Source organism: Ornithodoros turicata, chromosome 1 (assembly GCF_037126465.1).
Source record: "Ornithodoros turicata isolate Travis chromosome 1, ASM3712646v1, whole genome shotgun sequence".
In the NCBI taxonomy this organism is placed as follows: Eukaryota; Metazoa; Arthropoda; class Arachnida; order Ixodida; family Argasidae; genus Ornithodoros; species Ornithodoros turicata.
The window spans coordinates 60,336,639-60,360,698 of NC_088201.1; the positions used below are offsets into that span (position 1 = coordinate 60,336,639).

Sequence of the window (24,060 nt, forward strand, 5' to 3'; positions counted from 1 at the left end):
ATCGCTCCTGAACTCTGTATTTTAAATGCCTCTGACAAGGATCCCTAAGAACAAATAGATAGAAATCGCGGACACCGAAACAGTTAAACAGTATAACCAGAACAAAAATCGTTTACTGTAGAGGCAGTCCCATCGTGTATCTCCATCAGCAGCCTCTAAATTTATAGCAGAATCTCTCAAACTGCGATTTCACGAGCGACCACGACTCCTTTAAATTTGATTTCAGTAATACATTCCAGTAACTTGTCAATGTGATTGACTGAAAAGATTCCAAACCACTCGGTAATCCTACATGCTCTCAAATGTGCACGACTATATACGCAGTTGGTATCCGGCAGTAAACCTGCCGTTCTGTTTCGCCTGTGAACGAGACCGAAATGTTGGTTTGCCTAAAATTAGCTATGGCTTCATATTACACGTCACTAGCACCAGGAGGAACCAGAGTATGACACACAAACATATCGTACACAAAGTCACATCAATGGGTGGCACGCAAAAAGTCAGATCCTCGGGTACAGAACCAGCGTACAGCAAATATTGCAGGCGCGGCCTCTTCCGAAAGGCGACTATATTACGCAACTTGGAAGCAGTACACTTCCGGGAAAAACGATACCCAAAGTCCACCAGCGGGCGGTGTCTTATCTAGTGACGCCTGCGTCAGCTGTGTCACGTGCTGCATGGTATCAAAGTCTAGTGCACACGAGTGACGTGCAATGCGGCGTTACGAACGCGCTTATCTTTGGTGACAGCCTTACTCACTATAACAACAAATTTCTGGAAGTCTTGTGCAATGACGGCCTTCCGTGTGTCATCTGAACGTGTTGCAGTTCCATCGCTGGCCTAGTTGTTTGTTTTATTCCGTGACAGCGCCACGGAGCAACTGTGGCTATAAGCAATGTACAGACGTGGGCCGATGGAGAGAGGACAGCAGGAAGGAATGCATGGGAGACAGTGCTTTAATATGCGTCCTGGGCAGACTTCAGGGGGAGATGTGTCCACATTCGTCTGGAAAGCCTGCCGGAAAACCCAGGGAAAAAATAACACAGCAGAGCCGGTGGTAGGATATTCCCCGGTTGTTCGTGTCCATGGGTGTAGTACCATACTTACGTACCCATCATCGGTGAAACTGCGCATATGAACTGGGATTTTAGGCATGGCTTCAAGTGATCGTGCACTGACCGTCTCTGCTTCTGCAACCCCGCACTACAAGCGGATTCTGTTACCCCTTAGTCATGTGTTATATACCCCTTATGTGACAATGTAGGTTGAATCTGGCATATTATCGAGTCCACTGGGAGAAACATAGCTGAAAAAAAAATCTCGTGTAGAAGGCAGGTAACTCAACGTAGACGATATTGTTGGATCTAGCGATTTTAGATGCTTTTCTAGCGCTTCTTGATATTACAACTCTAGCGTAAGTCATTTTTATTTTGTGAGTGATCACAAAAGTGGACAACGATATGCACAGATTTTTCCTCGCCTTCTGAACGCTTGTCGGGAAGTTACTATGGTCAACGCAGAAAAGATATCCTCATGGAGTGCTAGCAATAACGGACATCTACCAGCCAAGACATATTTCACGAGCCTCGAACAATTCCTCGCGTCGCTGTACGATGTACGGAGAGTTCCACAGAGGATGAAGCGTATTGCGCCCCCTTAACTCTGTTCCCACAACACTAATGTGACTATATTCCTCCGACACCAAAGCGGAACATTGGGGGGCTATCAGTCAGCCATCCAAATACATTTGACTTCGCCAATTCACTGTATTCTTTTCTGGTTTACTTATCGTTTGTATAGCAACTTGAAGTGTTTTTAGTTAAACACTGACGAGGACGACGGAAAAGGTGTGCGCGAGTCTCGGGCGCGAGTTGTTGTCCAGGTTGTATTATTGTTAAAGGAAAATTTATTAGACTCAAGAACGGAATAAGAACTGCTACTTCACACGTTAGTTGACGTACACCTTACATACACATATGCTTACAAACCACTCTAGATCCACTACTTCACACTTCCTTACATATATACATACAAACATACATACAGTACTCCCTAAGACCACCACCCTAGATGTCTGCGATTATGTACAGTATGGAATGCAGTACATAATAATTAGGAATATATACACAGGTGCAGAGTATTTACAGGGCAAATAACAGCACGTGAATGACGTTCATGGGGGCGCACCAGAGACGGTCACACACCCATTGTGATACAAGATTGAGGGGTGATGACACCATTTGCGCGCGAACCCCTGCACACCTAAAGCGAGTAGTTCGTGCTGTAACACTTTGGTGAGCAAAACGCGCACGTTGCGAACCAACAAGAAGATAGGCGTCGTCCGCTGACGTCGGGCCACAGCAGAACAACGAGCTTTCCACAGCACAGAAGCACCACAAGCGGTGAGCAATACACTTAGCCGATGTGGCCACCTACGGTCGAACTGTACAGGACACAAGATGCGTGTGGACCGCCTGACTAGGCTCCAGAACGTACGAGCAACGTGACACTCGAAGATGACATGCTGGTTAGTCTCCTGGTGCGTACAGTATGGACAAATGTCTGACGTTGTTACATTCCACGTGTGGAGACGATCACGAGTAGGCTGGATTCCCCAGGCAAAGCTCCACATGACGTCCCGTAGAAATCCAGGCAGAGAGGCGCATACAGTTGCCCACGATATGTTTGCCGCATGCTCCATTCGTCTTCGCACACCGTCACATGTTGTGACACTGTTCTGTAGCACCTTCTTTGCCATGGAAGAGGCTGAAGCAGATGCCAAGCTGCGGACGGGGACAATGGACGACAGTTTTTGGTGATATGCGCGAACGGCTGCATGGAAACGCTGAGGTACCACTGCTGCTGGCGGATCAACGGCCACGTGCAGGAATTCACTCAGAAACGGCGCCATCCAGTACGTTAGCAATACCTTAGAAGGGGTGTCATCGACGCTAAAGAGACTTCGTAAGGTCGTACTCAGGGCGATTCCACGGTTCATAAGACCGAAGTCTGGCAAATTCACGCCGCCAACAGATTCGTCAAATGACAACACTGCACGTGCTATAGGCCCTCTTCGTTTCTTCCAAAAGAAAGAAAGGAAACATGAATGAATCCGGACCACAACTGCTTGTGGGGCTATTGAGATGTGGCTCAGATGCCACAAACGGCCTGATAAAATACACCGGAGAAGGTACGTTCGCTCCCGGTAAGAAAGTTCGTAGGGCGAGGCAGCTTCACATTTTGCTCGCAGCTCTTCAAGGGCCCTTGTCCAATTGTCAGCCGTAGGCCCACGATTGTCAAACACAACACCGAGTATCTTCAGCGAAGTGGCGTGCTGGAAGGGGAGAGACAGGTACTGCGCAGGATTCCCGAGGGGCATGAGCCTGGTCTTCTGGTAGTTCAGGGCACCCCCAGACACCGCAGCATAGGACTCGTACACACGCAATGCTTCGAATGCAGAGTCAACATCACGTAGAAGAACCGTTACATCATCAGCGTAGGCAGTCACCTTCCACTCGCCTGATTGTGGGAGAGGGAAACCACGGATCCCCGAATTCGTGTCAATGTTCCAGAGGAATGGGTCAATTACTAGGGTAAACAAAGCAGGCGAAAGAGGGCAGCCTTGACGCACTCCTCTTGAAACAGGGAATTCTCTCGAAAACCTTTGCAAGATGTACAAGGAACTACGATGGTTGCGGTAAAGGTGTTTGATTGCATTGCAGATCCATTCAGGGAAGCCATATGTCTCAAGCACAGCGAACATGTAACAATGGGCCACACGGTCAAACGCCTTCTTCTGGTCAAGTGACAATAGGGACCCATCCGATATTCGCATGGACACGTAGGGTAGCATATCTCTCAAACCTGATAGTGTATCATACATTGTTCGCCCTGGTACGGTGCAGGTCTGGGAATGGTGCACCACTGAAGGAAGAACGCTCTGAATTCGACAGGACAAGATAGATGTGACAAGCTTATAGTCGCAGTTCAGAAGCGTTATTGGACGCCAGTTTTCGGGATTGGCCAAATCACCACAGTTCTTTGGAAGCAGCACTATGTGCCCGGAGCCAAACGATTCTGGCAACGGAGCACCATCCAGGCTATTGCGCACCACTTCGAAAAAGAACCACCGAAGAGAAGGCCAAAAAGTCTTATAAAATTCTGAGGGGAGGCCATCAGGGCCAGGACTTTTCCCTGATACTGTTCTTCGCACAGCAGTATCCAACTCTCCGATACAAAGAGGCTGCGCCAGTGCCTCTCGATCCACCTGAGGGAGGATTGGGAGTCCATCCAAAAAGGCACTGTGTCCGTTTTCAATCGGCGAATCAGCGTACAAGGCCCGGAAGAAGTCTTCAAATCCGCCGAGAACCTCATCAGGGTCTTCAGTAATGCTGCCATCAGATCGACGGAAACTGGAAGGCAGTCTGTGCTCGGTCTGCCGGGAGGAATGTAGATATGTCACAACACCGTGACCAGCGACGGCCTGCGCTTGCAAATGGTTTTGTCGCATTTTTCCAGGAGGTGACTGAAGGGCGAGAAGGTAACGTTCCTGTAGAGTTTCCAAGTATTCTCTCATTAGTGGCGTCAGCGGTGCCCCTCTTCTCACGATACGTATCTTTGCCGCCAGTCGTTTGAGGGCAGACGTCCGCTCACGCGCACGCTGACGACCCCATGACGAAAGTACGCCTCGCACCCAAACTTTAAAGGTTTCCCACTCCATTGCTGATGGCGTGCGAACCGAAAGATAATCTTCAATTTTGGTCTTCACATCGGCCACAACTCCGTCATCTAGCAGCAACGAGGTATCAAGACGCCAACGAACATTTCCGCCCACCAGAAACTGTTCGATATTGAGGGAAAGGATCACAGCATCATGATCACTCACGTGAACACCAAGCTGACGTGTGCTAGCTACTCTGCACCCCAAAATATGTGCCTGGAGAAAGGGCGGGACGTAGAAGCGATCTAGGCGGCTCGACGATTGGCCGCGAGACCACGTAGCTGCAAACGTCGAACCGTGTAAATGTGTCCAGGCATCAACGAGGCAGCGTTGCTCCAATAATCGGCGCAGCTCCCTGGCATTCCATGTTGGTCTGCCACGGCCCGGTCCACGAACATCGCGATCTGAGTCCACAACACAGTTGAAGTCCCCACACAAGACGGCGTCAGACGAAACAAAACTAGTGCGAAAATTATAGAAAAAGGAATTGGTCTCACTCACACGGGCAGGAGCATAAACGGTGAAAAATGTCAGTTTCCTGCACCCAACAAAGAAATCAAAACGAAGCGCACGCGCGTCTGCATCATATCTCGCATAGCTGTGGGACAACAAGTTGCGATTGAGTATAACAACTCCTACACCGCACTGATGCGCAGAGCCAAAGCTGAAGAATGCGCGGACATTGCATCGTTGAGTGAATGAGATGACATCCGCGTAACACGTGAAATGAGTTTCTTGTAAGAAGAGCAGGTCACAGTTCAAGCTGCGCGCGAATTGTATAACAGCTGTCTGCTTGGCCGCTGATCTGAGCCCTTGCACGTTAAGAGTCATGACATGAAGAGCCATAAGTGAATGTAAAAGAGCACAAAATATCAGTCGCATGAATCGTCTTCAGGAGATACAGTATGAACAGCATGAAGCCTAGGAGAACCAGTCCGCGGCTTCTTGTGATGGCGTTTCGGCTTCCCGTTGGATGCATCAGTCCCATCACCAGACGAGGTGAGGTTGGATTGGTGTTTCCTTACACAATTCCCAACAGGGGGCTCATCGCTGTCGGAACGTTGCAGCGAATACACTGAAGTCGAAGTTTCACTGGTGCAGGAGCTTGGAGGAGATGATCTTACGTCTAGCCCCTTCATGTTGCCCTGGTCTGGAATAGCTGCCTCTACCACTACTTCTTCTACCATAGGGTAAGTTGGAGGGGGAGCACACGTCACAGGCCGAGTGCACAGATCAAGCGCATTGGACGCGACCGCTCTGTCCTCCGGGATGGCGACGGCGTCCACTTCCATTTCATTATGTCTCCTATATTGTTTGGGACGAGGAGGTTATTACATTTTGCAATTTTCGTACTGCCGAGAGCGCACACTAAATACTTTGACCAGAATGTATTCATACGGATAGGAACGTAAAATGTCGTCCCGAACACCCTGAATCACTCAACTTGCAGTTGCATTTCGTGATTATCGTCAGCGTCGCGATTATTCATCATTATATCAAGACCATTCTTCTCCCGTCGGGGCAGCTTGATGAGCAAAGCGTGCGCAAGCGACCTTTCCTTTCCACGAAGTACTGTCAAAGGGATGGCTTATATTAGCCGACACATCATAATGTTCCATTGGTTAGATCGTGGAAAGATGCGAGCAGGAAGAGAACAACGTGGGAGTAGAAAATCCTTGTTTAGCCATATGTTTTGTTTGTTTGTTTTTATTCGGGGATCGTTCCAGCCAAAAGCAGGACAAAACACCGTCCTCAAGCATGCTGGTGGGACAGCGGGACCACGACCGCAAACGTGGGACCTGTCCCGCCTTAATCGAGTGGTGTTGTCAGAACACTCAACACGAAACTCAGCAACAAAAAGTGTGGCCTACGCAACGGACAGTCCATGCGGAAGGAGTTCTGCTCTCTGGTATACTCCCTATAGGCATGCCGTAAAACCGAGGTGGTCTTGCAGAATTACGAAACAAAATGGTACACAGTCGTTTTACATATGCAAATCAGGAAGAAGACTCTCTAAGCTCCAACGTTTTGGGACGGTGCATTTGTCCTGGAATGTTAGACACGCTACGGGACAGAACTCCCGTTTTGCACGCCACGTTTTCTGCCTCCACGCCTCCATATTCTGTTCGATATGCGGAGATCGTCACCTGTGCATTTGGCAGCAGAGCCGCTTTTTGAATCCCTCGTGTGGTGAAATGTTGTAGTCACTTGCCACGCGCGCTAAATGTAATTTATCTCGAAACCATAAGTTGTTCCCTGGAGGACATGATTTTTACCCATCCATAACAGCATCGCTTACTGAGTCGTGAACAATGTCGGAACTCGAGGAAAAGCGAAATGGAGGTCTATCTCAAAATCACACCAGACAGAGAAGCAACTTGCAAACCTAATCTAAGGATCAAGAAATGATTCACAGCATTCTGTGCAGGGGCGCAGTAATTGTTTGACTATTACTCCCATGAGAGAGAAAGGAGAGGTGAGGTCAGCTCCTCTCCCTTCACTCTTACGATAATTACTATGTAGGAATATCTACAGAAATGACAGCAATACCTAAATAAGGCTGAAAGATCTATGCTTGTGTGTGTGTGTGCTATACGCACTGTTGTCTTCAAGCGCGACACAAAGCAGCCAATGCACTTCGGGATCTGATTTCCGAATGTTATTCCTATTTTTTATATTTTTCATCATGAACTAGATCTTCCGACTTCCTGATCTACATCTACAAATGAGACAACTTTCACACTTTCCCAGCTCCAATTAGCGGAAAATAATAATTAGCACCATTGCAGTCGAGGCTAAAACCGGTGTGCTATCGCCACAGGCGTCAGTAGAGCTATAGATTAGTGCAGGATCAACACTATGGACGACGACATACAAAGCCCTAAATTGTTGCAACGCAACTTCAGCCTGAGTTTCGTGCACAAGAAGCAACGCTCCAAAGTGCACGAACATTGTCGCGATAATAATCAGCCATGCATATACGTACTTGTTTACAAACCGCGTGCAGCTATACGCGCATGTGGAACGAGGTTGATAAACAGTAGTGTATCCCTGACTGACACAACTGATATGGGCAAACACCACACGAAGAAAATATGTATTCGGTTACGCAGTTGGTTAAGCACAGCGGCTAACCCTGACTGATGACTCGGAAACACGTGCCGCAACGCTGTAACGGAGGCGTGGACATATCAGAGGTGTAGACATCGGGAGGAAATCTGCAGGTTTTCCCAATATACAAAGACCGAGAAGAAGCCCGGTTAAGCATTTCCGTAGTCTAGAAACACGTGTATATCCGGAGGTGATTTAATAGGGACCATTGGTGATGGAACCGCAGTGGAGTTTGCTATGCGAAATGAACCTATTTTCCTGTACCGTGTTAGATTGCAGCACTAGAACTGCACAGAGTCATTACCTCTAGAAGCTCTGTCGTCTTTGTGTGATCATAGAGGCACCTAGTAAAAGCTTAGATATATTTCATGTGTCGTTCCTTTGCACTTTGTGTTGTTCTATGTTGGAAAAAAAAAAGAAAGAAAAAGAAAAGGGAAACTTCACGTAGAAGTGAAACGGCCGCAGAAGCCCTTGAGGTAATATTCTTTTGTAGCAAGGTTGTATGCACCCAATAAACATAACTTTTATCGTAAGCCCTACTGCCAATAAAGTATTCATGCGCATTGCAATAAAATTGTGTGGCAGTTTTAGAAGCGCTCGTACGTGCGCTGTAGTATCGGTTCGCTTTTAAAAGACTTGGAAAAATTAGTTAGTAACGCTTATACTAAGACATGATTTTAAATCATGACTTCTGAAGATGTCAGTACTAACTTACAGCGTAAGCGTCAGGCGTCCATCCTTTCAAATGACTCCGCTTTCAACATTCATATACCTCAGAAAAGACACGTGCTCAACAGCAGAGGACTATAATGACACACAATAGCTTGCAACACATGGACTGCTCTCTACACTGCTGCAGGAGGGTGACTCGATGAAAGCATAATCAAATTCCTGGAGAACAAAAGACCGCCTATCGTTGGCGCTCCCATCTAAGCCTCTCAGTTGAGCCTAGGCGGCCTTTCAGTAGGCCTAGTTGAACTGAACCATGATTATCAATCAAGTAAAAAGAGCAAAAAAATAAATATTTGCTTGTAAAGTTAGTCATCCACAGAGCCGGAGTGATGCGAACCATAAACGGACCGTACATTACACAATAAACAGGAAACATACTTCATCAATAATTCAGACTCTGGTGTGTGAATAATTTCAGGAACGATATAAACTGCATACACACGTGGTCAGGCCGTCACTCACGGAGAACCCCTTCCATATGTAAGCTACAAACAACTTCCATAATGCCAAATAAAAGAATGCAAATTTAATGAACTCGTTAAACCTTAATTTCTGAAAACCCAGAGAACCCTAAATTTAGCCACAGAGCATTTTCATTTCTCTTGTGTTACGTTTCACTCTCATGCAAAAAGCGAATACCACTAAATTCGAATCAATCTATTTTCAATTTAATTTGCGTAATACCATTGATTCACGAAATAAAAAGCAACTTATGTGTACTGCTAAACGCAATACACAAGGTCGCATTATGTCGATGGACTACAGGATGTATCTTCTAGGGGTATGAATTCCGGCTCCGCGGAGTGAAGCTGCCTCTGTGCACATCTTAACCCGCTGCTCTCTGCCAACCAGCGTCAACGAATAGGTTCATCTTATGTCCGAACTATGCCCGTCGGTGGACTTTACTGTATTATATTAGTTCTATCTCCTCATCCAAACATATTTATCGGCAAAATAAATGCGACGTGTATGAATCCCCTGGGGATATTTGAGATATTTTCCTGCTATGTTTGACTTATTTACTTCTGTTGGGTAGTGCACGATACCCCTTCTTTTTTTTCTTTTTCTTTTTGTAGCACCGTGGTGAACTAGGAGCATCTTGTGCAGCAGTACACAAAGCAGCAGCAGCATTGAAAACCTCGTATAAAGTGTAAAAAAAAAAGCTGTTCCTCAGTGCTCCGCAGAAAAACCGAACCATATGCCATTCGTTTGTTAAATATTGCCCAAAATCTCAGATGTGCAGGAATAGGTGGGCGTAAGCGCACAGGAAAAAAATAATTCCATCAGAATTGCAAGCTTGACAAGCTGCAAGGTTTACATTGACAGTAAAAGGAAATTCGACCTGACAGGCGCATACCGCACATGTTCCTCCTGCCTGTAAGAAATGTATCTGCCTGACTTATAGCGCGTTTTGCCATGAAAGAAGAGCAAGAGAACGTAGATGTATACACGAGAATGGGTCTCGCTTTCATTGTCCATGACCGCGAAACATAAGAAGAAAAGAAAACACAACATAAAAGAAAGTGCGTGGTTGCATTGGCTAAACGGTGCTCCGTATTAGAACGTATAAAAGATACCGACATTGTGTCCGCAAGGAAAACCCAAGCCTCTGTGTGTGTCGGTGTGTTATCGCGTCGAATGAACAACTGCAACAACTAACAGTAAAATTGCTTAAAATGAATGAATAGTCCTGCAGGACGCTAATGGCGTTATAAAGATGCGTACTAAAGAAAGGTGATGTTAACAGATGTGGTATTAGAGTACAATGTTTGGCTGTTTTCTTTGTTGTGGTAAAGGGCCAGTTGAACGCAATTCACGTGAACGCAATGCAGCCAACAGGGACCCCACACGTCTATATGATCAACATGTGTCGGAGATGTTTACTTGGACAAATCACCAGAATCAGATGTAGACAACACCGATAGTGCGGGGGGGTCCTTATCGTTATCAAGAACATGGACCGCAGAAACAATCTAACGAGCCGCACGATCACAAACTAATCAGAAGTTGCACGCAGCCATTGGCCTTATCCAATGGGACTGTTTCGGTACAATTGAACTCCATAGCGTCGTGTCTATCCTGGTTACCACAGTTTGTTGGATCGGAAACAGCCAGAAGCATATGCGAGCAATTTACCTGTGACGATGCGTTTAAATGGAGTACGGCGACGGTTGGCCCAGAGCCCTCGATACAGGTCGACCCTGTGAAGCGAGGAGGCTCTTTTGGAACACAAAGTAAATAAAAGAGTACTTCGAGACTCGTTATTCACGTTGTATTCCCAAACGCTCTCCATATCGCAATGCCCAGAAACGCGAACGTCACAACAATCGTGCGGCCGAAACAGCAGTTCCGAATAAACATTCCCATTTCATGCTCCAGAACATCCAGAATCGGTTTCAAACGATATGACGTCTCTCTTACCTGTAGACATGCTGTATCGTCGTAGCCCACTAGCATAACGGTAGCACAGAAAGACAAATCGTCACATTATCCACAAATCGCATGGCTGATGATGCTCCCAACAGCATGCAATCACGAGCTGACGACGGTGCACTTCAGATCCGCGGGTACAACTTTTAAAAAAAATATGACGTCTCTCGATGCCGCTGGGAACGGTATACGCTACCAGCACAGCCTACGGCGTGGTGTTGGTAAAGCCAGTGTTCGCGCATGCGCAGGTTGCACATCATCAACCCATGACGTAAGTCCCGTTTCGACCCATTGTGCCTTTCTGATAGGAAGAGGATCTTTTGTTTTCCGATTTTCAGTTTTTTTTGTTTTCACCTTATCTCGTGATGGATTGCAAGGACACGATAGGAGCCAAAAGATGCGAACGCTACATGGCCTATGAAAATGTTAGGTGAGCTTCCGAGGTGCGCTTTATCGCGTCGAGGCTATTGTGTTTTGAAGACTGCACTTATCACGGACAAAAAAGCATGTGTGTACCTTGAGGATAGCCCACTTTCGCTCATGCGCAGAAGGCCCAGTCGTGCGCGTCAATGCCCCGATTTCCCCAAGTACGCCACACACAGACAACGATGAACAACTTGTGGAGTGGGTCCCGTATTTACTAACAGATTTGTCCATGACAGTTCCCGAGGTGCTGTGATGTACTACACAGTTGACATAGTATATGTAGTACACACTACGTACAGGTGTCAAATACTGGACGCTATGGATTAGAACACGTGTCATTGTAAGGCCGGTTTGGCACGACCGTATTTGACGCCCGTTTGCTTAAAATAAATAGAACGATACTGATAGAATAGTTAGGAAGCAACCGAGCCCCGTAGGTTCCAATGGCGCCGTTAAAAACACGTCTGAGAAAAACGTTAGCGTGAAACCGGCATAAACAAAAAAAAAAAAAAAAAAAAAAAGCCAGAGAGAGAAATCTAAAGGCGCAGTTTTCGTATCCGGTTGGACTGCCTTTTACAAAGCGGTCTTGCAACATTATTGCCCGGGTAAGGTAAACAATGTGATCTAGGATCTCTGAAACAGGTACACCCAAAGAAAAACACAACTAAATGTGTTTATGTTTCAATGTCTCTGTTTCTCTCTCTTTTTTTTTTGTTCAATAAAATACAACACAACAAAAAGGATCTCGGTTCGCCAGTAGCAGCGGTTGAGCTTTCTGTAGAGATTTTTCTTCTATAATAGGGGGCGGAAAAATATGAGACGGACGCAGGCGAAGGATTTTGGCGAGGTTGAACTATTCAGCTTACACTTGTTTGTCGAAAGCGGAAGCCATGTGGGCGCACATTTGTCTGTGAGCACGCAAACATTACCACATGGTAAAGGAACGCACAGGGCAAAGCGCACACGGACGCTGTCCGTCTGTGTGTGTGTGTGTGTGTGATTTCGCCCTGTGCGTTCTTTTACCCCGTGGAACTTCACAAAAGCACAAAACACGAAGATAACATTTCTCGGAGCCGATATAGTTAGTACACCAGCATCATAGGTCGGCACTTTTCTAGGAATTCATGCGACAACACGTCATGGTGGGCCTTACTCACAGCCCATCACATCAGCACCATTCGACATCAACATCGTAGCCCATCAACATCACAAAAAGTAGTGAACTGAAGCAAATATATATTTTGTCACAATTTGAAAATAGAACAGTAATGTTCGAATGCTAATTTTGGCCATTTACGCCGTCTGCTTTTCTCAGTGCGCAGTATTTCGCTGACGCTTACTGAAGGGGTTTAATGGTATTGATGGATTATTTGCGATGAAAGCTGAAAGTCAGTCATCTGTTCCCTCATGATGGATTATTTATTTATTTATTTGAAAATACTACAGCCTCACTCGAGGCTATTGCAGGAGTGAATAAAAAAAACTGACTTGAAGACATCTCGCGAACAATGCCATCCATAGCATTTCACTCGGTAATGCAACGTGGAAAAAAATTATACTTAAAACAGCCTATACTCGACATGCGAACTCTACAGTGTTGAGCCTGTGCGCTCTTAAAGAGGAAGCACCAGCAATCGTGAGATATTCATCAAACGGAATTCTTATTTGATGAGTCACTATGGAATGAAACATTCTCAACCGAAGGGCCCGATGTGTAACACACAATGGAGTGAGCCCTAGCTGTAAGAGAACTGAGCGTGCGGATGTACCGAACCGCGTCCAATTTAGTAATATCGGTACTGCGATAAGGATCCCATACTTCACACGCGCACTTTAAAATAGGCCGGATTAGAGTTTTATATGCTAATAACGTCGTCTCTGCAGTTGATGATTTTAACGTCCGCCTTAAATAACCTAGTTTTGTCTAAGCCTTAGTCATAATTGCATCGATACGTTCAGTCCATTTCAATTTTGGGGTTAACGTCACACCAAGGTACTTATATGAGTCCACCTTTTTCACTGAATGCCCTTCAATTCTGTAATCATATACCAAAAGGTCTACTGCGATTAGCAAAGGTCATGACAGCGCATTTTTCTATATTAATTTCCATGTCTCAGTTAAGACACCAATTCACTATCTTATCTCACTATTGTTGCAAAACTTCCTGATCAGAGACTGATGTAACCTGACTGTAAATGACACAATCGTCAGCATATAGAGGTATCTCTGTTGGTACTTCCTTTACAATGCCGTTAATGAAAATTCTGAACAACGGCGGACCAAGCAAGATGGTCATGTAAAAAAAGAGAGAAACGCACACATCACGAAATGTATATACTCACATGAACACCCGTGGACTGAAAGCGCAACATGCGAATTCTTAATATTTGATCTGTTTGTATTGGCAACTGTAGGGTGGGACAATACGTAATGCTCGCACATATCGTATGTCAAAAATAGTACTGCCCTCGCCCTAAAAACGAAGGGCAGACACGCGCCGCTTTGTCTCCCGCAATTTTGTAAACGCTTCGTGTTTCGTATTCGCTTCGCGAGTCTCAGTTTACGGGTAGCAAGCGGCATTGCTCCTCGTCCCCGTTCATGTAGCTTTCTTTTCGACTGACGGAGAATGGGGTGAGCGTCGCTGTTCTCAGTTCTCCACCAGGAAGGCTAACACTTTCCCTACCCCATAAAGAACAAGAACAACAAGCGCCGGAGCGGGAAGCCGGTGGTGCAGACCGAGATCGCAAATCTAAGCAGATGTGTTAGGAGTGCGGAGTAGGGGCAATGCTCGCGTGCTCGTGTTTCTAATGTTTATTTGCGTCAATTGCTGACCGCTATATCTATTCCAAAGAGCGAAGCAGCCCGCGCGTTCGTGCGGTTGTACCGGGTCGCCTTTTGTTATACGCCGTTTTTCACGCAGGACGCGTGTGCCACAGGTGGCTACGTTTCTTCATTGATTATTCCCCAAATGATTTTTTCTCAAGCAAGCAAAAATTGAAGTCGAATGGTGGGTTTGAAGTTAAAGTCGAATGACCATTGAGCTTCAACTTCAAAACCCACCGTTCGACTTCAAATTCAAAACCAATCATTCTTTTCTAACTTTAGCATCACATCATTCTTCATGATGGGATTACGAATGATGTCCGTGATGGCCATCACGGTCGTGACTGCATTAAATAATGTAGTCTTCAAGGTGGCATTGACTGTCGGCTGTATACAGAGATATGTCAGTATCACCTTGCGAACGCCCGACACAAGCAAGGTCTTTCGGTGATATAGCCGCTACGCAAATTAAACCGTGCAATACGGCTACCCGTACTCCACTCAAAAGTCGCGTATAAGGACCGCTACCATGTAAAAACGGCGCAATACTTTTCTAATGGAGACTAGTGGAGGCCTTGCTTTGCGCCGACATTTATGGATAAATGTTGTGAGAGGTCGTTGCTGTGCAGGAATTGGCCACGCGACCTCCGAGTAGCAGGATGATCATGTTGAGGAACTTCGGAGGACATCCCAGTCGTTCCACGTTTTTCCCCAGAGCTTGGTGTTCCACGTTTTTCCCCAGACCTTGTCCAACTCTTGGTGGGATCGACGAACGTCACATACAGTCATTGGTTCTGTTCCCTGCGTGTCTCTTGAAGCTGTCTGAGAACAAACTCCCTGTCAATTTCTCTGATGCCCCTTTGCTTTGAAGACACATTGGCTCTTTGGTAGAAATCCTGTGATGATAGGCCTTCAGGGCTTTATAGAACGCTCTATAGTCGCCAGTGTCCGCGCGTGGCTGAATATAGAGATTTTAGCGTTGATGGCTGTCGAACTTGTTGCGAACACGAAGAGAATATGATTGCATTCCTCAAGACTTGGGGAAATGTAGATAATATTAGGCCAACAGCAACAGTAGATCACATCGTCATATCAACGTCTCGATCATCAAGTCCAAGTTCATTCCTCCAGGGGTAATTACTATTACGAGTCTTTCATCCTTCGCATATCTCGACTCTAGAATGACCTCCCCGGTGAGTGTCTTACCCTGACTGATCCAATCCATTTTAAGCACTCTGTAGCTGTCCTACTAGGTATTTCCTTGCGCTAACTTAGTGTCTAAAATTTTTGTATTTTGGTGGTGTTATCCTCACTTTCGGAGTTATTGCATCCTTGTATCTCTAGCTGTTGTGTGTTCCGTTTATATGTATAAACCTTATAGTACCTTGTACGTTTTGTTTTTCTGCATCTTGTCAAATGTCCGTTTTATCATGCACTCTGTTCTTCTTCATTTTTTCTGTATCCCTACCGTGTGCCCACCTCCGTTATGTAATGCCTTCGGGCTCTTAACCTATCAACAATAAATAAATAAATAAATATGTCTGGGTTTCAAACTGACGTCTGCTTCATATTCAATGCTGGTCGTTGAAGGATTGATATCGTTGCTACATAAATACATTACGGAAACAGTATAAAAGTAGCGTAGATAATGTAAGGAACCTAAAAATAAGACGCCGTTGGTTCTCGTTTTTCAAATTCAGCACCTACATAGCAGCGACATTCTGTTGCATAATTTTATTCTGCCTCGCAGAACAGTGGGTCTAACACAAGTCACTAAGATCGAGCAAAATGTCTGGTGTCACCCCGTAGAACCGTAATGAAACCTTCCTCGTAGCCCCGCTGTCTCTTTTGTGAGGTAAGATACGCTGTGCTTGCGTACATATGCGTGCTTTACCAACAGCTTTTTTTCGCCCGGTACTCTTTTTAACGGAGATACGATCTCGTTCGAATAACAATAGCGCTGCATTAGTGGCTGGTCGCTCAATTTACGGTTGAACTTCGTGCACAACCTGCGCTATCCCGGCCACCATTGAGCACATCCTCATAGACTGGCAACGCTTCATGAATGAACGACATACACTTATGCGTCAACTAGACACCACCGACAGAAGACCATTTAGCACATCCAAGATTATTGTACCCAGACAGAACAAAATGTCCAGGGGATGTCCATGGGTCATCCGCTAACGGGGATTGCAATCTCCGTGGGAGAAAGCCATTTCTCCTATAGGGACATTCCACGGACATACGAGTGGCCGGGGTTCGGACCTTCCCTGGAACGTCCGTTTCGTGACAATATATGGATGTAACGCGGAGCTACGCGGATATTGCATGGAGTTTGTGCATATGCCCCGGTACGCTATTTCACGTTACCAAAACAAAATGCAGAGACAGTCGATACCTTGGTGAAATCCCGCTCACCAGCGCAGGGCTCTTCGATCGTCTCTGGTTTTTCTTACAACCACCGGTCTATGGACGAACTCTAAGCCGTTGCCCTGATACCTGCGTGGGCGTGCCATCCTCATTCATCAAATCATATCAACCCACATGCTCTTGGAGTAGCGTCCCGATACCTAAGCGGGGAAACACTCCATGACATCATCATTTATCATTTAATTTTTGTTGTTCTTGAACTTTCCTCTCCTGTCTCTTCCCATGTTTGGCGACTGTTCTGCATGTCATATGACGGCAATCTTCTGAGGGAAATCGTTGTACATCCTGGGAATGCGTGCTTTCGCTATAGACATAAGTTATTAGTAACACGTTGATTTCATTAGTGTATAGCGATCCGCTATAGGCCGGTTTCACGTCAGTTCAGGCAGGGAGGTCCCATCGACCTCCTGGATTTTCATAATTTTTTTTTATATTTAGAAGCTCATCGTACATGATGACCAACAGTGGTAAAATGAATAATTTCTACGGAATAGTTTTTCGCGCAAAAAAATCGAGAAAATCCAGCCCCGAATTCTAGTGTTTCAGTTTTGCCGTGTTTGCACGCGTATATCTCCCTAGTTTTAAAAGACACTGTAGTGAAATTTTTTTATGCTTTAGTATGCCTACAGGCCAGCAGTCCGAGCGCAAATTTTGGCGCGCAGGTGCAACGCTCTGTGATATAAAAAATGGGGAACATGCTCTCTCGCGCAGTTTTGTTCCAACTTCGACGCGTGATTTCTCTGGCTGTAGATGTTCCTCATTACCATATTTGGTATCAGTTCACTCAGCTTTTAATGCTGTTTCATCTGTTCATCTGACATATATATCGTGCGTATACTTCCTTCACGTATCTGCTGAAACAGGCAAATGTTAAGGTATATTTCGAAAAAACAAGGATTTTGAGCGTCTGTTTCTCGAAAAGGCCCCTTTTCATTTCATTTATATTTTGCCAGGACATGGCCCGATGTTAGACCTCTCATCTTACGTAAAAAAATTCTGTTTCAAAAGGCGTACACTGGCGATTAGCGCGTTAAAACGCGGCCCTAGTCTGCGTGCGTACGTGTCGGAGCCCGGCTGCCGGTACCGCCCCAAGCAGCACAGAAGCTTGGCCCAATGTTGGCTGCACATTGGGAATACAGGTCCAATATTGGACCAGTATTCCCAAGATTATGCCAATATTGGCTCACCATTGGGCATACTGGCCCTGTATTCCCATGGTTCTACCAATATTGGCTCGTCGTTGGGCATATTGGCCCAATATTTCCAAGATCCCGCCAATATTGCTTCATCAGTGGCCATATTGGCATTTCCCAATATTGGTTATATACAGGGAATATTGGCATTTTTTAGAAATCTGGAAAATCAGATATAATAATTTCCTCGGATTAAACCAGAATCAAACAGGTATGTGCAATTTTAGCAAAGCTAAAAACTTCACCCTGCGCAACCGTGGTCCCCAATCTGAGAGTCTGGAACCGCCCCAGGTTCTGATGAACTTCCAAATCCAAACCTGTCTGACAAACCGCCACGCTTAGCGCTTCGCTGTGACAGGCCTGGCAACAATGTGCTCTTTGTCTCTCTCTGCTGTGGCGGTTGTGGTGTTACTTGCGGTATGTTTCAACAGTTATCTAGGTATTGGAACAGGTAGTTTGTAGCTCTACAAGTCATTGTAGTGTGATATCTGCAAGGATAACCGTTCGCAGTTCCAAATGCAAGTAACGTGGAGTATTGAACCTGGTCGGAGCGGCGCGTCTCAAACTAGAAGTTGGTACACAACATTCTGCTAGTGGTAAGTGTTCTCTCTACATTTTGTTTCCTATTGCTTATTTGAAGTACCATTGTAACGGGTTGTTCAGACTATACTTTAACTGGAATGCACAGATTAGGGCAGCGAACATTACGCATTGCGATTACCAGTTATATCACGGACAGTTTCTTCCCGAAACATGCCAATAGTGGAGCTACAGTCGGACCTCGTTTTATGAACCCTCGATATACGAATTCCCTCGACTTACGAACGGCTCCACAGGGAACCAAACTTTTCCCCTGTATTTTGACCTCGTTTTACGAACCCTCGATATCCGAACTATGAACGGATTATTAGGGAACGGACCCAAAGTAGCCAAGCCATTCTGACCTCGGTATACGAACGGGCGTTATGAACGTACAGAGGACAGGCCAATGGACCGGAGGATAATGAAAGTTCCTCAGTACATGCTGCCAAGGTCAAACATACAATGTTCCAACGTCGCTACGTTCCACAAACATGATTCACCAGTTCCTGAAATAATAATTCGGGCGTTTACAGCCAAACGGTTGTGAGTTTGGACCAGGTCTCCGAGATGGAAACATCTTGCCGTTCCAAGAGAAGGCGTTCAGTCCTGGCAGCCGGTGACAAGCGTAATATTTGCCGTTGGAAACAGTCTCATCCGCGCGCGATACGGTACTTTGAGGACCGGGTAGATGAGTCAAGTGTCAGACTTCTGTCATCTCTTCTAAACAGGATAGACCCTGCAGAAAGTATGGTGCAAAGCACAATTACGCAGTATTTTCAAAAATAAAACTTATTCAAATCAATTTCCCGTGTTTTTGTGAGGTATTTGTGCACTGCACTCCTCGGACCTCGATTTACGAATACCTCGATTTACGAACGATTTTCCGAGAAACGAAGGGTGTTCGTAAAGCGAGGTTTGACTGTATATATAGTGTGATTTGTGTCTTTTTGAAGGGCTCGACGTCCTCTTTCCGACTACTTTGGTCCCGTAAGCGCGCGACGTTTCGTTCTCCAGAAATTCGCTTGAGAGCGTCGGGTACCCGCGCCGGTGCGTCTGGTAGCGGCTCCTCACTGTTTGGAGATGGAACTCGCTTCCCCCTCGTCCGATCGCGTTGAATTTTTAGGTTTGTATATTGCGGTTTTCCCCCAACAACTTTCTATCCCACATCTATGTTGTAGTCTATGTTGTATGTTGAGAGTGGTTACGAAGTTATTCGGCAAATTCCCATGCCTAGCCACTGTTCGGCACCTTTATTGTGTTTTTCGGTTCGAAGTTCGAACCCATTGGCGTATCTGCACCATTATTCCGTACGGCTTTTGAATTGTCTTTGAGCCTCATGATCTATTATAGTGCAATGTTTGGCAGAGCCTTCCATACTTGTAGTCTTTCATGGTACAAGTTTCTGCATTGTGTTGAATGCTTTGGGTCTGTCGCATTGCAGCTTTTCGCAGTATGTCATGCCCCTGGTTTTTCATTGTACTGGCATTAGTTTTGAGTGAAATGCTCAGTCTTACATAGTACAAGTTATTTTCCTCTGTTACATGTTTATGGTCTTTCTACATAAGGGAGTGGCACAGAATGTACGCAATGGCGCACAGCTGTGCAATTTTTCTCTCACGCAGTGTTTAGCAAATAGTGTGGGTTGACTATGATTGACCTTGATGTTGTTCAGGTGTAGGACCAATTTCCTCATTTTGAATTTTAGTTAGGGTGCTGTCAACCTTCCTACTGACGACCTCCCTAACACTAGCGCCGGAGATGAATCATGCAGACTATCATTACAAGCAAATGCCACAGAAGGAGACGAACAATTTAATTTGTAATAAGCTGACAGTAACTCTCAGATTTTTTATGCTCTGGTGCTCTTCCTGCTTATGTTTCTCATTCGACATTTTTGTGTAAGTCCCCAGATCTTCTTGGTTACAATCCCATAGTCTGGAACATTTGGCATGGAATGACCCTCAGGAACCTGTGGTGTAGTATATCATTTTGTAATTAGCCATTTTAACGTTCGTATAAGCAAGTAAACATCACTACTGTATACTACAAGAGGGAAGTCATGCTGGTTTAGAAAAACCTATATGGTCTCTGATGCATTTGTTTCAGAAAGAATACCTTGCTGGTTTTGGGAGGAGCCGCTTTCCATGCTGTAGTCAGGGCTGTTATATCCAGGGTATTGTGCCCATCGCTACAGGCCGAATTCAGTGTGAATGGGAAGCAAGGTAGCAAGTCTGCATTCAGGGGGTCCAATCCTTGCACTGTTGTGATTGGTAGGTAATCCTAATGCTGTTTACAGTTGTGTTTCTTAAGACTCTAGGTATAGCAGTGGCATGTGGAAATACGATAAAGTGCATGCTTTTGTACCTGACTAGAAACTCTCTCACTTAACATTTCTGTCCAGGTGCAATCATGCGGCGAGCCAACGTGGGGCAGCTAGATGCTGAGAAAGCGCTGGGGAAGTTCTTGGCCGGGCAAGCGGACAGAGACGGTGGCCGTCAGATGCGGGGTGCAGAGCATCCACAAACAGGCACAGTCTCTCCCCAAAATGAGAATCAAGACCCACAGTTGAGAGTTTCATAAGAGATGTAAGAGTAAGTGAAATAAACTTGTGTGCGTGTTTAACAAAAGTGTGAGTCTGTTGTTCGTCGAACAACTAAAAAGTACTCCATGAGAGTATGACCGCACAGCGGGGCAAATTCTGGGCACAACAACGAGGTTAAAAATGGGGCTACCAATATTTGACCAAGGACTGGTATACCGGCACAAGACTGGCAAAACCGGATAGCCAATATTGGACCAACATCGGGTATAGTGGCACAAAATTCGCCAATATTGGACCAACACCGGGTATAGTGGCACAAAATTCGCCAATATTGGACCAAGATTGGGAATACCGGCACAACACTGGCAAAACTGGCGTGCCAATATTGGCTGCCAATATTGGTCCATGTTGCAGTTACCATATTGGGCCAATATTGGCAATCTATATTGCCAATATTGGTCCAATGTCGGTCCAGTCTTGGGGTGCTGCCTGGGGCGGGATGGTGGGCCTCGTGTCGATGCTCCCTTTGTTTGGGCAAGGTTGTCTGGCCTTAGCCTTACCTGAGCTATTCGTTGGCAAACTTTTAACGTCCTTCTGAAGATAGAATTCACGCATAGAGGTTAGTTGTTTCCAACAAAGCATCTGAATGAAAGCCTACGTTGCCGTAAAGCCGTATTTCAACGGCTAGGTCAAACTCAATGGTCAGCGAAGGTGAAACCTCACTCTTGCAAGCTGCGTACACGGTGATACCGATACGGTACAAATAAGTATCGAGTTAGGATTTGCTTTTTCCACGGTTCCCGCAAGTTCCTGCGAAGCTTGCTTTACTTCATTTTACGATATTTTTAAGTTATGCACAGGGCTTTTAACAGAAAACGCGTGTTCTGTGCTGAACTTGCCGTAGTACATTTCTTCTCAGAGCTAGGGAAGTGGGCGGGTTCTCGCATTTGTCATAGTTACATTAGAGTCGTTCAGAGCAGAGCCACACGGGAGACGCACATAATGCACTTCGATTTTGCTGAAAACTGGACAGTAGCCATGCCTAGCGAAATAGTACAAGCGTGCCACCGAGGAAAAACAGATTTCCATGTTCACATGTGCGGTAACAGCTGGCACGGAAACGCACAGTTTTGGTGTGGTGAGCGAAGACTTGTGTCACGATTCAGCACAGTCACTGTTAGCTTCCATAGCTATTGAAGAATGGCTTGACGAGAATGTTCCTCTTGCAGCTAATGATTTACGTGTCAGATGGAGCGGCGAGCCATTTCAAAAATCGGCATAGGCTCTATGAGCTCTCCAATTCTACTTTTGCGAGCGCAGCATGGCTGTTCAGGAACAGGCCACGACAAAAGTGCGTGTGGCAGGATCGGTGGAATAATCAAGCACCATGCCACAACACCTAAGTTGTGTTCACTCGAGCAAGATGTCATCTTAGAGTCACAAGATATGATAACGTGCTTGCCAAAACACGTAACGCGCGTCCATTTACTCCATGTACGGGTTGAGGACGTGGCTTCTTTTAGAATGCAAAAGAAAAATGAATGGGTAAATGTATACCGCATCAAAGTGGCATACAAGGTTCGCATGCGTGGCAAAGCAAGTCATCGGAAAGTCGAGGCCGAGAAACATTCATAGCTAGTACCGTGAACAGTGAATGCAGAAGAGTGACGTTTTCATAGAAAGTGAGTGAAATCATTTGTCGCTGTCATTGCAAAATACTGCTTTTACGCAGTCTTGTAGATATATCGACGTAAACCACCACTTCTGATTACACAAAGTTGTCCCTTTCTTGTACGAGCGTTAAAAGCTGAGTGAACTGATACCAAATATGGTAATGAGGAACATCTATATATACAGCCAGAGAAATCACGCGTCGAATTTGGAACAAAACCGCGCGAGAGAGCATGTTCGCCATTTTTTATAGCACACTGCGTTGCACCTGCGCGCCAAAATATGCACTCGCACTCCTGGCCTGTAGGCATGCTAAAGCATAAAAAATTTCACTACAATATCTTTTAAAACTCAGGAGATATACGCGTGCAAACAAGGCAAAACTGAAACACTCGAATTCAGGGCCGGATTTTCTTGATTTTTTTGCACGAAAACTATTCCATAGAAATTATTCATTTTATCGCTGTTGATCATCATGTACGATGAGCTTCTACATATAAAAAAATAATAAAAACCGTAGAGGTCGATGGGACCTCCCTGCCTGAACTGACGTGAAACCGGCCTATATATCTAAATCCTCGTGCATGTTGGTTGACTCCATGATTGGTTGGCTCGATGCGAATAAAACTGACTGAATGTTGTTAGCTGTTTCGCTAGTATAGAATTCAGAAAAAATCCCTGTTCAGGGACATCGAAAGTATATAAAAATGGCTCTGACGATGTTTTTAGCGGCAAGTAATTCCGTTCCCGAAATTTTGTCAGCGCGCATCAGATCAGAATTCGGAATTCATTGGAATGTTCTCGCTTTCAAGAAAGGTATACGACGGGCATCTTGTGACAAGAAAACACGGTACCCTAGTAACATTTGCATGAGCCTTATGGCTCTGTCATAAGCAGGGATCCTAGCGCTCGGCGGGAAAAAAATATCAAAATTCCGTGCTGAAATATTGGAAATTATGCGTTTTTCAGTGACAAAAATATTCATAAAGCTCGTGCCCCGTCGACTTAATAATACTGCCCCGTGGCAATTCTCCACGAGAACGGTTACGTTGGAATATTACATAAACTTTTCTTGCGATAAAATCTGGCTCCAATCGGTCCAGATTACATATTTTCAGGCATTGCATACCCATTACTTTGGGCCCCGACATGTCCCACATCCCCACGAGTATTTTGCGCTCCCGTGTGCTCATACTTTGTGCCGAAACTTAACTTGCAATACCATTAGAACTATACAAACCCGGCTCAGTTCTAGTCTTTGAGGCGCTGGCGTTGAGAGAAGAACAAAATTCATAATTTACTGCGTCTGCGCTGCGCATGCGAACTGAGAGAGCAAACAAGTTTGTTGAGCCCAGACTTCCGGGTTGTTTCGCTCCTGTCTTCTGTTTCGCTTTTC

At 45.6% G+C, this 24,060-nt stretch overlaps 1 protein-coding gene across 4 annotated transcripts in view; it reads right to left on the minus strand.

Moving 5' to 3' along the window:
* Nucleotides 1-24,060, minus strand: part of LOC135378282 (atrial natriuretic peptide receptor 2-like) — a 765,968-nt gene that overhangs the window by 185,086 nt on the left and 556,822 nt on the right. Inside the window, exon 1 of one of the 4 annotated variants that reach the window (XM_064611265.1) lies at nucleotides 10,985-11,256. The exons of the other annotated variants lie outside the window; for them this stretch is intronic. The gene's annotated coding sequence lies outside the window, so the exon portion shown is untranslated. Of the gene's footprint in view, nucleotides 1-10,984; nucleotides 11,257-24,060 lie in introns of those variants that run through there. 4 annotated transcript variants of the gene reach the window in all.